The sequence below is a fragment of the Callorhinus ursinus genome, unplaced genomic scaffold (genome assembly GCF_003265705.2).
Source record: "Callorhinus ursinus isolate GAN/ISIS: 27379988/994484 unplaced genomic scaffold, GSC_fseal_2.0 scaffold56, whole genome shotgun sequence".
Taxonomy (NCBI): Eukaryota; Metazoa; Chordata; class Mammalia; order Carnivora; family Otariidae; genus Callorhinus; species Callorhinus ursinus.
The window spans coordinates 3,134,593-3,148,843 of record NW_027397118.1 but is presented as its reverse complement, the minus strand read 5'-3'; the positions used below and the strand labels follow the sequence as shown (position 1 = coordinate 3,148,843).

Below are 14,251 nucleotides of genomic sequence, written 5' to 3'. Positions count from 1 at the left end.
ACATACACACACACACCTGTTCTTAGCCACTCTCTACAGAGTAATGGCCCAACTTTACAGAATTTTGTCTCCATTCCATCGGTAGAGTTCCTCTTTTCACACATCTCAGAGGGCCAAGAAGCTGTTCCAGATGGTAAAATAAATTCCCTTCATTTAACTTGAATCGATATCAAGATTTTTGTGCAATAGATTTGGAAACAGAGGTGACTGAGTTAGGGAATTTTGTTTATTATTTTCAGATCCCTGCTCTTCTTTGGCTTAAACCCTCTGCATCCCCCCATGCACATCTCCCTGCACAGACATTACAATTAGGTACTTGTCATAGATATCCATGAATGCATGCGATCACACTCTTAACAGGTAAGGTGTCACTGATTTCTTCTCTTGCGCAGTGATAAAGCAGAGTCAGGAGGTCGAGGCTAACACAGTCACTGCCCTCAGTGGCATGGGCCAGTCATTTTACTGCCCTGTGCCCCTGCTTCCTCAACTGCCAAAGAGGGTACTCATTACTGCCCCCAGTTCCTCCTAAGGATGTGATAGAGAGGAAAGGTTAGGGATGTCTTCGGAAGGGGGGGAAGGTATTACAAAAATTGGATGCTATTAATCAACTAAAGAAGAGGTTTAAAACAAACAGTGGTGGGCGCACCTTGGGTGGCTCAGTCAGTTGAGTGTCCAACTCTTAGTTTGGGCTCAGGTCATGGTCTCAGGGTCATGAGGTCAAGCACTGCACCGGGCTCTGTGCTCAGTGAGCCATCTGCCTGAGATTCTCTCTCTCCCTCTATCCCTCTCCCCACCCCCATTCTCTCTCTCTCTCTCCCTCAAATAAAAAAATAAATCTTAAAAAAAAAAAAAACAGTGGAGGAGGGAAGAGGAGAGAAAAAGACAGGGAAAGAAAGTCTAAGCATATTCATCAATAGAACCACCCACCTTCAGGGGAGCTCTTGGAAAATGTTGCCTATTCCATGGGATGTTGGTAGGTGTTATGTGATAAAAACATTCCAGCAAGGGGCGCCTGGGTGGTTCAGTTGTTAAGCAACTGCCTTCGGCTCATGTCATGATCCCAGGGTCCTGGGATCGAGCCCCGCATCGGGCTCCCTGCTCGGCGGGAAGCCTGCTTCTCCCTCTCCCACTCCCCCTGCTTGTGTTCCCTCTCTTGCTGTGTCTCTCTCTGTCAAATAAATAAATAAAATCTTTAAAAAAAAAAAACAAAAAACATTCCAGCAACCGCATCCTTGGGCCCATGCAAGAGAGGCCCCTGATCTGGGTCTTAAGTGGCAGACGCCTACTCTGGCCCTCTCTAAGCTATGCCCTTTTGGACAAGGAGTCCACAGGTCCAAGGGGACATGTCTACTCAGAACCCACACTGCTCCTTCTAGCCCACACTCTGCATACCCAGATAGCTCCCACACTCGTGGAGAAGGAACTTGGATGTGGATGCACAACTGGAGTGTTCACAGACATGTATCAAGGGCTCCTTGTAGGGCGGGACACAACCAGTGGTGGGTATGGAAGACAGAAAAGACCATGGGCTGGGGGCCAAGCTCTCCCCATACAGAAGTCCAAGGTGTTCAAGAATTCTGAATTCAAACCTGGATTTCCAGGTAATTAGTAAGGTATATTTGTCAAAATAGTAGGATATAGTATATATTACATAACATTTTGTTAGCTTAATTTATAACTTAGACTATTTAGATGTTGGTGTATAGGTTTCCCTTTATACTCTTCCAAGGCCCTGAAAATATTAGGATTAGGCCCATATTCCAGGGTCAGTTAAGTTTGGGAAACACTGGGATAAATAGTTAAACAGACTTTTTTTTTTTTAGTGCAGGATATCTCAGAGCCTTAAATATGCATCATGCATTATGCATATCCTAGAAGGGATTATACCATATTTCCTTCATTCCAAAATGTACTTTTTTCCCCACATTTTAGCATTTCTGAAATCAAAATGCATCTTACAGTTGTAGTCAGCCAGAAAACAGCTGTGCCCGAACATATGCATTAAAATTTGCTTTGTGGCTGTCAGCGGCTTGGAAGAAAAATCCCAGAAACAATAGTGGAGCATGTTTTTAAGAAATGTTGCAGCATCCAAACTCTGGTGACAGAGAAGAAGATACTTTGTAAAAAAAAAAAACAAAACCCACAAACTTCAATGACTTGGAGTCAAACAAATGATCAGAGGGTCCAGTTCAACATGAGGGGAGCCTAAGCAACTTACTTTGTTTAAATTTTCTTCTTTAATACCCAAGAGTGATTATGATAAAATACATATATCTACATAAATATTATAGAACTCTTTCAATAAGTAGAAAATAAAAATTCCAGGCTCTAGGGAAGAGTTATTTCATGGTTTAGTTGGCAGCAGTTTGTCTCTCTTGGTTGAGCATAAAGTAATGGTATGTCCTTATTTATTGGCATTTTAGATTCTGTGAAATACAATAATAGGCAAAGTTTCCCAAATATCTTCGAATGGGGAGGGCCCTTTTCTCCCAAATTATTACATGAGATTCATGCTTTCTGAAGCATGCTTTGAAAAGGCTGTCTTAACTCAAGGAATACTGAAATATGGGGGTTGAAAGGGGCTTCAGAAGACCCAAATCCCTCATTTTCAAGACAGGGAAAGTGAGGTACTTGCCCGGGATTACACAGCTTACAACTGGCAGGTATAGATAAGAACTAGCTATCCTGAGTCCTGATAGAAAATTTTGATCCTTAGATGAATTGACTCTTTCTGGTTTTTATCAAACTGGTTGTTTCTGTCCCAACCACAATTAGTGAGTCAATATTCTGTTCTTTTGTGTCTTGGCGCAATCAAAATTTGTTTCTAATTTGCCTGTCAATAATCAATTAAAAAAAAACTAAAAAGATTGACAAGGAAAGAACATTCATCCAGGTGTCCATACACCAACGGATTCAAGAAGCTCAGTGAAGCAGAAGTTGAGTGCATTTAAAGAGAACTGCACCAAAATCCCATCATCAAATTGCTGAAGGCCAACGATTAAAAAAAAAAAAATCCCAAAAGCAGCCAGAGAAAAGGAATATAGATAGGTTAAAAATAAAAGAATAGGAAAAAGACTTCATGTAAACGCTAATTAAGTAGAAGGTGAAATGACTTTGCTAATAATATTAGACAAAGTAGACTTCAGAACAGGGAAATTACCCAGAATCTCCTAATGATATTTCTGACATTACAGTATCATAGTATCTAATGTCTAATGACAAAAGGTAAATCATCGAGAAGATCTAACAATCCTAAACAGATATGCCCGATAACAGAGCTTCAAAATATCTGAAGCAAAAGCCAACAGTCTAAAAAGAGAAATAGACAAATCCACAGTTACCATTGGAGATGTCAACAATCCTCTCTTGGTAATTGATAGAGTAAGTAGGGAGGAATTCTGCAAGAGTACATCCAGATGTACAGCAATGCATGTACACAACTCTTTGGAGAAGCACAATTTGAATCTGGGCTTTGCCACTGAAAAGTAATGACATAGACTCCTGAGGTGCTTATTTGGTCTAGGGTCCTGTCAAGGGAAATAGTTGTTACATGCTTCTCAGCTTATGACAAGATTGAAACAATTCATGTGTCATTGGTCATGAGGGCTCTCCACTTCTGCCCCAAAGCACCGAGTAGCTAAAAGGAACCTGTGTGGGGAGATTCTCCTTGAATGACTATAATATGTATGGCCTCTTTCTTGGGGACAACAACCCTATTAGGACACAGAGGGCATAAAACATTCATACTCCCTTTTCTGTGTCATTTATCTCTAGAGAATGCTAAATACATGCCAGATAAATCCCCATGTGGTAGATGGATACAGTCATGGTCCCCAGTGAATCGTGCCTCCTTCTATTTACGCCCATGTGTACGTCATCCCAGTGGGACTCTTGTCTTGGTCATGTGACTTCCTTCGGCCAATAGGACAGTCAGCAAACATGTCCTGGGCAGAGGTTCAAAAGGCACTTGTGAATTAGGATTTTTCTCTCTCTCTCTTTCACTGTTTTTAGAACCCAGCCTCTATATAAAGAAGCCTAGGCTAGCCTCCTAGAGAGACATGTGACCCCATTGACAGCAAAGAACCAATCACCAGAAACATGAGTTAAGCCATCATAGACACCCAGCTCTAGACAAGCAACCAGAAGTGACCCCAGATGAGATGGGCTAAAACCCAGCCCAGATTGCTGACCCACAGAATTGTGTGCAATAAAATAGTTGTTTTAAGTTTTGGGGTGGTTTACTAGCCAACAATCAATAACCTGTTATACCCAAAGCACTGGCCAGCTCTGTACCAAGAAAAGCAGGAGGAGTAACCATTCCTCCAGCTACTCAAAGGAGAGACAGAAAATGTCTCACTATATTGCCTGGGATTTGGGGCTTAACCTCTCCTGATGCAGTCCCTCTCTCAGCCCAGCAAATCAATGTGAATAAAACACATGTGCTGGAAATCCCCTGATGCCCTTCTAGGCAGAACTTTTTGGTTAGGAAAAGAAAAAGAAACTTAATTTGAAGCTTTAATAACCTCCCAATTAGGTTGTTTCTGCTAGCATTAATATTTAATCATGACATTACTGTGACTATTTTAGAATTGAACTGAAATTAAGTATAAATGTTTGATCATAAATAATTTCATTATTAAGGATAATCTCTGTTATATATGTTTCTGTGCCTATCTTTCATTAAGTTTACTTCTCATGTTGACATTTTTAAGGGCATAATTGTATGTTTTTGTTCTAATATTGTTACCATATATTAATTATGGCATCATGCCAGGAACACTAGTAATGAACTAAGTTGGATTTTCTACTTTAAGAGCCAGCTATAGGCTCTCTCTCCTACACAACTAACAAATAGATGGTCAGCTTTGAGCTCTACATCTATTCCTTGAATTATTCTTTCTCTCTTTATTTGTGCATAAGCACCATTGCTCTTGAGTTATGGGAAAAATCAGTGAAAATGAGAGTGGGAGGGATGGTTATCTTTGTCCCTTTTTCAGGGGTTTCTTGGAGGCCACATACAGCACCAAAGGAAGGGTGTGTGTGGTAGGCAGAAAAATAGTCTCCCAAGGATGTCCACATCCTAGTCTCCAGAACCCATGAATATGTCACCATACATGGCAAAAGAAACTTTGCAGATATGATTAAGGACCTAAAGATGGAGAGATAATCCTGGATTATCTGGGTACGCTCAATGTAATTGCAAGGGACCTTAAAAGTGGAAGAGAGGCAGAGGAGAAAGCCAGGGAAATAGATGTGACAATGGAAGCAGGGTTGGAGTAATATGTGAGAAGGACTCACCTCACCACTGCGGACATTGGAGATGGAGGAGGGGGACACACATCAAGGAATGGGGGCAGCTTCTAGAAGTTGGAACATGGGAGGAAATGGATTCTCCCCTAGAACCTCTGAAAATGAGTGCAGCCCTGATTTTAGCCTAGTGAGACCCAGGTCGAACTTCAGAACGGTATGATGACAGATGTGGGTTTGGTTTGGTTTGGTTTTTTGCTTCTGTTTTTTTTTGGTAGCACCAAGGTTTAGTAAGCTGTGCCGTGGTACAGGTGTTGGGAATTGCCCATGGTGCTCTTGATGTTCTGCCAATTCTTCTTGAGCAGTGACACCAGGCAATTAACAGCTAAGTGGATGCTGTACATGAGCTCATCATCTGTCATCTTCATGTGGCCAACGGCCACCGCCAGGCACAGCACCTTCTTCATCTGGGAATTTGATCATGGACTTCACTTCATCCACTTTGGCCACCATGTTCTCACTGAGGGTCAGCAAGGAAGGGAACTTGACAGCCTTATTCGGGCCTGAGTCCAGGATTCATGGGCTCTGCTTGATCAAAGATTCTGAAGCCAAAAAGGTATCATACTTCTTGGCCAGCTTCTTAACTCATTTTTTATTCTTGTTGAGTTTCTTCAGTGCCTCAATGTCCATGTGGGGAATATCCACAGCCTTGGCCTCATCACAGCACTGCTGGTCCCCCAAAACACATATGGAGAACTTGGGGTGGGGAGTGGACTTAAGCCTGACGGTGCCCAAGAAGCATTTGTCTTTCTGAGAGTCATAGTTCTTCAAGCTGTTCTGCAGCTCCACCATCTCCAGCATCTTCAAAAACCACGGGCACTTGTACCGGTTCCCATGCAGGATTTCCTGCACCACCTTGTATAGGATGTCACGGGAGATTTTGCTGCTCATGGTGCGACATGCCATGATCACCGGATAAGAGCTAGATGTGTGTTGTTTAAAGCCACTACGTTGGTGGCAATCTGTTACAGCAGCCACAGGAAACTGATACAGGTAGCATCCCCCGGGAGCACCCCAGTGGGATCTGGGCAGTCCCACCTGAGCTGTGGCAGGATGCAAGTTGTTCAACCTCTGTAAGCTGGCATTTTCTACTCAATAAAGTGAGGGCAACAGTGGTTACTTCATAAGGTTATTGGGATAATTAAATGAGGTAATTTGCATAAACCTCTTAGCACAGTGTCTAGCTCATTTTAGAGATTTGCTAAAGGTCAATTATTGTTGCCATTATTAAAACCTGCTGTGTCCCACTGTTGTTGTTCACACTTAGTTGTGCCCTGCCCTGGTAGAGGATCCCAGCGCCTGACAAGTGACCTGCCCAGCCTTCCTGGAGGTGGTGTGCACTCCTTGCCTCATTGTTACGCTTGGCCCTGGGACTTCTTTGGCCAAATGACTGTGAGCAAACTCCAGCCAAGCCACTTCCAAGAGGAAGCTTTGGGAGCAGGTGCATAGTTTGGCTCAGCCTCTTGTTCTTTTCTCTTTGTGACAAGAAAGACATTTCCCAGATAAGGGCTGCTCCTTCCACCTGAGTCCTGGCTGAGAAGACACATGGCACAGAGCCACAGCACATGTAAAGTGAGATGTAAATGTTTATTGTCATAAGTCATTGAGACTGGGGGGTTGTTTGTTTTCATAGTAAAGTTGACAAACACACCTCTCATAGATACTGGTTAGAGTCTGCCAGCTCACACACATGCACACACATCTCCCTCCAGACTGTCTACAAGAACTACACTTGGCCTATAACTACTCTGACACTCATGTTAGTATTCTATAATATTAATACTAGGAACCCTAACTAATATTAGGAGGCCCTAACCATAGTTAATCCAAGCACAAATGGACACTTGGCCTCATGTGGGCAAATAAAGGCTTTTCCCAAGATATTTGGAATTGTGACCTGGAGGCAGCTAGAGAGTTTTGCTTAGGTCTATAAATAATAGCAAAGATTTGGGAAGAGGGGGAAATCCTAGAAATTATGGCTTGATCATCTTGGGCCTTGCAGTTGGAGAAACAGAAAAAGAATATCTGCAGAGACAGAAAAGTCGAGATGCAAGAGAAGACATGGCAGCCTGAGTCCCTCACGGTTTTCTACTCCCTCAACATGGTTTACCCTGAGGCCTTTGTGCTCCATGGATAAGCCAGTCTCCTTTCAATAAATCCCCCCTCCTACTTAAGTAATCCCAAGTTGGTTTCTTTAACCTTGAACCAAAAGTATCTTGACTGAGATGAAGTTCTAGGCAAATACCTCCTCACTATTAGGAGGTAACAGGGAAAAGTTTCCATCCATGAGAATCCCAAAAGTCCTAAGAAATCAGTCTGCACATAACAGAGAATACAACCTCCCCTCTTCCCTGACTGAGCCTCATTGATGCGGAGCTCATAACTCCCGACTTGCTGTAAAACTGACCTTTTCTGAGCACATGAGTCAGAGAGGTAGAAGATGGTTTCGGTACAATTAGTTCACCATTAAACATATATATTAGAGTCCTACTCTGTTCTAGACACCATGATAGCAGGAGAAACACAAAGAAGATAGCCCCATCCTGCCATTTGTGAGCATATAGCTTAGCAGAGGATAAGAGGGTAGGAAAGAAGCTCAAAGAAAAGGTTCTAGGTGGGAGGTTGGGTGCCATCTCTGCCACTAACTAGCTGTGTGGCTTCAGGAGTCATTCCACCACTCTGGCCTTCAGCCTCCCATCGACAAAATGAGGGGCTAGATTAAATGATTTTTACAGGTTTTTCCATGACACCTGGTCCATTATCACTATAGCTAAGATCTGATAAGCAAAAAGTAGCCACTGCCCTTGGACTGTCAATAACTTCCACATACAGTGTGAGGCTGGCTTCATCAGAACCATTTGGGGAACAGTCTAAAAATACAGATTTTTGGAGCCTCAACTCCAGAGTTCTAATTCGGTGGGGCTGGGCATCACCTCGGCTAGTGCTGATTGTAATACATGGCCCAACTTGGGAACCACTATCCTAGGCTATTGTAGATTCTACAAAAATGTCCCAGCCTTCCCTTAAGTACATAAACAATCAGCAGCGTGATAAACTGATAAACTGTACATTAATTGGTAATACTTACATAGAAATTCTTACCTATCCTGGCACCATATTATGCATTTATAGGTAGTATTAATTCATTTAATCCTAACAACCCTGTGAGGGGAGTATTTCGCTCTCCCCAGAAGGATTTTAATTGTTTTATTCATCACCTCCCTCCTCAATGCAACTACAGACTTTGATCTGGCCTTCCCTGTAGGAGAGTGATTCGAATAAATAAATAATTAAAATTAAATAAAACAGCAAGATGGCGGAGGAGTAGGAGACCCGGATTTCGTCTGGTCTCAGGAATTCAGCTGAATAGGGATCAAACCATTCTGAACACCTACGAACTCAACAGGAGATCGAAGAGGAAAGTAGCAACAACTCTCTGAACAGAGAAGCGACCACTTACTGGAAGGTAGGAGTGCGGAGAAGTGAATCCGAGGCGATATTCGGGAGGTTAGACGGCGGGGGAGGGGGCCTCCGCCGGCCGCTTCTGGCAAGTGCTAGAGCCGCGGAGCACAAAATCGGACCTTTTAGAAGTTGGCTCGGCGGAGGGACGTCGCTGCAGTGGCTAAGCGGGGGGTGGAATCCTCCCGGGACAGTGTGGTCTCAGGACCCTCGGGGTCACAGAAAGACCGGGGGTGCCTGAGTGCGGCAGAGCTCCCGGGTATCGGAGCAGGGAAGCCGGCTGCAGAGACGGAGCCGAGGCGCAGGCTCTCAGCTCGGGGTTGCCATAAACCGTGATCCACGGCACAGTTGGGCCACTGCTCCTTCAGCAGGGACCCAACAAGCGGCAGAGCGGGGGAGACTCCCCTTCCTCCCCCGGGAGGAGCGGCGCGGGAGCGCACCCCAGGGATCTGCTGGGTTTGGAGACTCCACATGGGGTCGGGTGCCAGAGATAGAAATGCTCGGTCACAGGCCGGGTGAGCATGGAGCGCGGCCGGAGACCGGGGAGATGGGAGTGATTGACTGCTTTTCTCTGGGGGTGCACTGAGGAGCGGGGCCTCGAGTTCTCAGCTCCTCCGGACAGAGGATGGGAGGCCACCATTTTTACCCTGGTCCTCCAAAGCTGTACGGGGAGCTTGCACGGAACAAAAGCTCCTGAGAGCAAACCCGAGCAGCTTGCTTAGCCCGGACCGACAAGGGTGGGGCAATTCTGCCTCCGGGCAAAGACATTTGGGAACCACGGCAACAGGCCCCTCCCCCAGAAGATCAGCACGAACAGTCAGCAAGCCAAGACCAAGTTGACCGATCAAGGAGAACGGGAGAACTCCAGCGCTAGGGGAATACTGCACATAGAATTCATGGCTTTTTTACCATGATTCATTAGTTTTTCAAAGTTAATTTTTTAACTGTTTTTTTTATTTTTCTTTTTCCCTTTTTCAAACAACATCTTATCAATCCCTTTTTTTAAAAAAAGCATTTTTTATTTTTCATTTTTAGAGTCATATTTTATCCCTTCATAGTAGTTACCCTTATTTTTGGCATATATATATATAAGTTCTTCTCCCCTTAAAATTTTGATATACAGTTTCTTCTAACATATCAAAATACACCCTAAATCACTAGTGTATGGCTTTGTTCTAGTCTCCTGCCTGACCACAATCTCTCCCATTTTTTTTCTTTTCTTTTTTTTTTAAATCTTTCTTCTTTCAAACAACTTCTTATCTTATCAATTCCATTTATAGAACCTTTTATAATTTTCATCTTTACAGTCATCTTCCATCCCTTCATTGTAGCAACCCTTATTTTGTACATATATGTCTTTCTTCCTTTAAAATTTTAGGAGGCACTTTCTTTAACAGACCAAAATACACCCAAAATCTAGTGTGTGGCACTGATCTATGCACTAGCCTGATCATAGTGGATCATATTCTGGTGTTTTTTGTTTTGTTCTGTTTTTGTTTGTTTTTATCTTTTTCTTTTTCTTTTTTTTTCCTCTTTCTTTTTTCTTTCTTTCCCTTTCTTTTCCCCTGGTTTCAGGTCTTTTCTGATTTGTATAGAGCATATTTGCTGGGGACGTTGTTAACCTGTTAGCATTTTGTTCTCTCATTCATCTATTCTCCTCTGGACAAAATGACAAGACGAAAAAAATCACCTCAGCAAAAAGAACAAGAGGTAGTACCGTCTGCCAGGGACCTACTCAATACGAACATTAGTAAGATGTCAGACCTAGAGTTCAGAATCATGACTTTAAAGATACTAGCTGGGCTTGAAAAAAGCGTGGAAATTATTAGAGAAACCTTTCTGGAGAAATAAAAGAACTAAAATCTAACCAAGTCGAAATCAAAAAGGCTATTAATGAGGTGCGATAAAAAATGGGGGCACTAACTGCTAGGATAAATGAGGCAGAAGAGAGAATCAGCGATACAAAAGACCAAATGATGGAAAATAAAGAGGCTGAGAAAAAGAGAAAGAAACAACTACAGGATCACGAGGGCAGAATTCGAGAGATAAGTGATACCATAAGATGAAACAACATTAGAATAATTGGGATCCCAGAAGAAGAACAAAGAGAGAGAGGGGCAGAAGGTATATTGGAGCAAATTATAGCAGAGAACTTCCCTAATGTGGGGAAGGAAACAGGCATCAAAATCCAGGAGGCACAGAGAACCCCTCTCAAAATCAGTAAAAATAGGTCAACACCCCGACATCTAATAGTAAAACTTACGAGTCTCAGAGACAAAGAGAAAATCCTGAAAGCAGCTCAGGAGAAGAGCTATGTAACCTACAATGGTAGAAACATTAGATTGGCAACAGACCTATCCACAGAGACCTGGCAGGCCAGAAAGGACTGGCATGACATCTTCAGAGCACTAAACGAGAAAAATATGCAGCCAAGAATACTATATCCAGCTAGGCTATCATTGAAAATTGAAGGAGAGGTAAAAAGCTTCCAGGACAAACAAAAACTAAAGGAATTTGCAAACACAAAACAAACCCTAAAAGAAATATTGAAAGGGGTCCTCTAAGCAAAGAGAGAGCCTAAAAGCAGCATAGATCAGAAAGGAACACAGACAATATACAGTCACAGTCACCTTACAGGCAATACAATGGCCCTAAATTCATATCTGTCAATAGTTACCTTGAATGTAAATGGGCTAAATGCCCCAATCAAAAGACACAGGCTATCAGATTGGATTAAAAAACAAGACCCATCAATATGCTGTCTGCAAGAGACTCATTTTAGACCCAAAGACATCCCCAGATTGAAAGTGAGGGGGTGGAAAACCATTTACCATGCTAATGGACACCAAAAGAAAGCTGGGGTGGCAATTCTTATATCAGACAAATTAGATTTTAAAACAAAGACTGTAATAAGAGATGAAGAAGGACACTATACCTTACTTAAAGGGTCTATCTAACAATTGTAAATATCTATGCCCCTAACATGGGAGCAGCCAATTATATAAGACAATTAATAACAAAAGCAAAGAAACACATTGACAACAATACAATAATAGTGGGGGACTTTAACACCCCCCTGACTGAAATGGACAGATCATCTAAGCAAAAGATCAACAAGGAAATAAAGACTTTAAATGAAACACTGGACCAAATGGACTTCACAAACATATTCAGAACATTCCATCCCAAAGCAACGGAATACACATTCTTCTCTAGTGCCCACGGAACATTCTCCAGAATTGATCACATCCTAGGTCACAAATCAGGTCTCAACCGGTACCAAAAGATTGGGATTATTCCCTGCATATTTTCAGACCACAACACTTTTGAAACTAGAACTCAGTCACAAGAGGAAAGTCGGAAAGAACTCAAATACATGGAGACTAAAGAGCATCCTACTAAAGAATGAATGGGTCAACCAGGAAATTAAAGAAGAATTTAAAAAATTCATGGAAACCAATGAAAATGAAAACACAACTGTTCAAAACCTTTGGGATACAGCAAAGGCAGTCCTGAGAGGAAAGTACATAGCAATACAAGCCTTTCTCAAGAAACAAGAAAGGTCTCAAATACACAGCCTAACCCTACACCTAAAGGAGCTAGAGAAAGAACAGCAAATAAAGCCTAAACCCAGCAGGAGAAGAGAAATAATAAAGATAAGAGCAGAAATCAATGAAACAGAAACCAAAAGAACAGTAGAACACATCAACAAAACTAGGAGCTGGTTCTTTGAAAGAATGAACAAGATTGATAAACCCCTGGCCAGACTTATCAAAAAGAAAAGAGAAAGGACCCAAATCAATAAAATCATGAATGAAAGAGGAGAGATCACAACCAACACCAAAGAAATAAAAACAAATATAAGAACATATTATGAGCAACTTTATGCCAGCAAATTAGATAACCTGGAAGAAATGGGTGCATTCCTAGAGATGTATCAACTACCAAAACTGAACCAGGAAGAAATAGAAAACCTGAACAGACCTATAACCACTAAGGAAATTGAAGCAGTCATCAAAAATCTCCCAAGAAACAAAAGCCCAGGGCCAGATGGCTTCCCAGGGGAATTCTATCAGACATTTAAAGAAGAATTAATACCTATTTTCCTGAAACTGTTCCAAAAAATAGAAATGGAAGGAAAACTTCCAAACTCATTTTATGAGGCCACCATTACCTTGATCCGAAATCCAGACAAAAGACCCCATCAAAAAGGAGAATTACAGACCAATATCCTTGATGAACATGGATGCAAAAATTCTCACCAAAATACTAGCCAATAGGATACAACAGTACATTAAAAGGATTATTCACCATGACCAAGTGGGATTTATCCCTGGGCTGCAAGCCTGGTTCAACATCCGCAAATCAATCAACGTGATACAATACATTAACAAAAGAAAGAACAAGTCATATGATCCTCTCAATAGATGCAGAAAAAGCATTTCACAAAGTACAGCATCCTTTCTTGATCAAAACTCTTCAGAGTATAGGGATAGAGGGTACATACCTCAATATCATAAAAGCCATCTATGAAAAACCTACAGCAAGTATCATTCTCAATGGGGAAAAGGTGAGAGCTTTTCCCCTAAGGTCAGGAACGCGGCAGGGATGTCCCCTCTCACCACTGCTATTCAACATAGTATTAGAAGTCCTGGCCACAGCAGTCAGACAACAAAAAGAAATCAAAGGCATCCAAATCGGCAAAGAAGAAGTCAAACTCTCACTCTTTGCAGATGATATGATACTGTATGTGGAAAACCCAAAAGACTCCACCCCAAAACTGCTAGAACTCATCCAGGAATTCAGTAAAGTGGCAGGATATAAAATCAATGCACAGAAATCGGTGGCATTCCTATACACCAACAACAAGACAGAAGAGAGACAAATCAAGGAGTCGATCCCATTTTCAACTGCACCCAAAACCATAAGATACCTAGGAATACATTTAACCAAAGAGGCAAAGGATCTGTACTCAGAAAAGTATAAAATACTCATGAAAGAAATTGAGGAAAACACAAAGAAATGGAAAAACATTCCATGCTCATGGATTGGAAGAACAATATTGTGAAGATGCCAATGCTACCTAGAGAAATCTACACCTTCAATGCAATCCCCATCAAAATACCATCCACTTTTTTCAAAGAAATGGAACAAATAATCCTAAAATTTGTATGGAACCAGAAAAGACCCCGAATAGCCAGAGGAATGTTGAAAAATAAAGCAAAGCTGGCGGCATCACAATTCTGGACTTCCAGCTCTATTACAAAGCTGTCATCATCAAGACAGTATGGTACTGGCACAAAAACAGACACATAGTTCGATGGAACAGAATCGAGAGCCCAGAAATGGACCCTCAACTCTATGGTCAACTCATCTTGGACAAAGCAGGAAAGAATGTCCAATGGAATAAAGACAGTCCCTTCAACAAATGGTGTTGGGAAAATTAGAGAGCCACATGCAGAAGAAAGAAACTGGACCATTTCCT

The 14,251-nt window shown here is 42.1% G+C and overlaps 1 pseudogene; it reads right to left on the bottom strand.

Moving 5' to 3' along the window:
* Positions 1-5,534: 5,534 nt before the first annotated feature.
* LOC112809054 (large ribosomal subunit protein uL1 pseudogene) lies at positions 5,535-6,198 on the bottom strand (annotated as a pseudogene).
* Between the last annotated feature and the right edge of the window lie 8,053 nt (positions 6,199-14,251).